At 38.4% G+C, this 2,186-nt stretch overlaps 1 protein-coding gene and 1 non-coding gene across 4 annotated transcripts in view; one reads left to right on the top strand and one right to left on the bottom strand.

Annotated features, from left to right (window-relative positions):
- The window catches only part of ATP11C (ATPase phospholipid transporting 11C), a 209,340-nt gene that overhangs the window by 39,953 nt on the left and 167,201 nt on the right, over window positions 1-2,186 (top strand). The gene's annotated exons all lie outside the window — the stretch shown is intronic.
- LOC111727678 lies at window positions 1,494-1,619 on the bottom strand. Its single transcript, XR_002775168.1, has one exon. It is a non-coding gene; the product is annotated as a U6atac minor spliceosomal RNA (small nuclear RNA).

The raw sequence follows: 2,186 nt of genomic DNA, 5'->3' as shown, positions 1-2,186 counted from the left end.
CTCAAGCTTTCCCCTGGGTAGAGTGCTGTGGCATCACAGCTCACAGCAACCTCCAACTCCTGGGCTCAAGTGATTCTCCTGCCTCTGCCTCCCCAGTAGCTGGGACTACAGGCACCCGCCACAACGCCCGGCTATTTTTTTGTTGTTGTTGCAACTGTCACTGTTGTTTGGTGGACCTGGGCTGGATTTGAACCTGCCAGCTTAGGTGTATGTGACTGGTGCCTTAGCCACTTAAGCCACAGGCTCCAAGCCCTATGATCCATTTCAAGTTGACTTTCGTATGTGGAGCAAGATACGGGTTGAGGTTCATTTCTTTTGGATATAGATATGTCTAATTATTTTAGCATCATTTGTTGAAAAGACTAAAAGATTATTCTTTGTCTATTAGATTCACTTGGCATTTTGTAAAAGATTAACTGACCATGTATGTGTAGTTTAATTTATGGACTGTTTATTCTGTCCATTGATCTATGTGTTATCCCTTGCCAAGACCATGCTATCTTGAGTATATCTTTTAGTAAGTCTTGAAATCAGTGTGAATATTTCAACTTTAATTTTATTTTTCAAAATTATTTTTGTTATCCTAGATTATTTGTTTCTTCATATAATTTTAGAATCACCTTATGAATTTCTGGAAAAGAAAATCTTTGGGGATTTTGTTTGGGGTGAATTAAAATCTATAGATGAATTTGAGAGAGAATTGCACTACTGATGATCCTCATTCTTCTGTTCCATGAACACAGTATACCTCTACAATTAAGTCTTTGATTTCTCTCTCAGTGTTTTTCATACTTTTCAACATATAAATCTTACATTGCTTTGTTAGATTGATCCTTGATGCTTGAGTATTGTGTTTCTTGGTGCTATTGCAGATGGTGCTTTTAAAAATTTTATTCCCCAGTTGTTCACTGCTATATATAAAAATACAATTCATTTTTGTGTATTGATCTTGTTTTTTCCAGCTTTGCTAAAGGCAATAAATTAGTAGTTTTGTAGATTCTTTTGGATTCTCTCTTTAGATAATTATTTTATAAAGACAGTTTATTTCTCCTCTCTAATCTGTTTGTATCTTCATTTCTTTTCTGTACCTTATTGTATTAATATTAGTTTGGACTTCTATCCATTATGATGATGTTGTATAGGAGTGGGAAGAGTGGATTCCTTGCTTTGTTCCTGCTCTTAGGGGGAAATCATTTAGTCTTTTACTGTTAAGTATGAGTTAACTGTAGGTTTTTCATAGATGCCCTTATCAGGCTAAGGAAGTTTCCTTCTATTTCTAGATCACTGAGTCTTTTTCTTTTTAAATCATGAATTGCTGCTGAGTGAATGTCACACTTTTTCTGCATCTATAGAAATAATCATACAGAGTTTCTTCCTTAGGCTGCTGATACTGTGAATGGTATTGTGTTTTATATATGAATGCTAAACTAATCTTGCATTTCTAGGCTAAATCCTAGGTAGCCATTATATATTATTCTCTTCTATTTTATGGATAAAAATGATGGATAGATAACATAAGGTAGGGGGCAATTCCTTCACTTATATGTATGTTTTATAGGTCATAGAGCTTCTTCTATCCTAGTTAAGGGAGGTGCTAACTCTTGCTTGTCACACAATATAGGTAGTATGTTTTTGTTTCATCTTATTTATTTATTTATTTATTTATTTTTTGAGACAGAGCCTCAAGCTGTCCCCCTGGGAAGAGTGCTGTGACATCACAGCTCACAGCAACCTCCAACTCCTGGGCTCAAGCGAGTCTCCTGCCTCTGCCTCCCAAGTAGCTGAGGTGCCCCATAGGCACCTGCCACAACGCCTGGCTATTTTTTGGTTGCAGCCATCATTGTTGTTTGGCGGGCCTAGGCTGAATTTGAACCCGCCACTTTAGGTGTATGTGGCTGGCGCCTTAGCCACTTGAGCCACAGGCGCTGAGCCATTTCATCTTTATTTGATATTTAGGCTATCAAAAGAGAGCTAGGGAAAGGTGACAAAACTAGTGAGTGTGTAACAGTCAGTTCAGTGTATATATTTCATTTAATTGGAAAGTTAGGTCCAGCGAGGTGCCTGTGGCTCAGTGAGTAGAGCACTGGCCCCATATACCGAGGATCGTGGGTTTAAACCTGCCCCTGGCCAAACTGCAACAAAAAATAGCCCGGCGTTGTGGTGGGTGCCTGTAGTCCCAGCTACTC

Source organism: Otolemur garnettii, unplaced genomic scaffold, assembly GCF_000181295.1.
Source record: "Otolemur garnettii isolate 467f Iridium unplaced genomic scaffold, OtoGar3 scaffold00117, whole genome shotgun sequence".
Classification (NCBI taxonomy): Eukaryota; Metazoa; Chordata; class Mammalia; order Primates; family Galagidae; genus Otolemur; species Otolemur garnettii.
The sequence above is the reverse complement of the archived record's forward strand: the minus strand, read 5'-3'. Positions and strand labels throughout refer to the sequence as shown.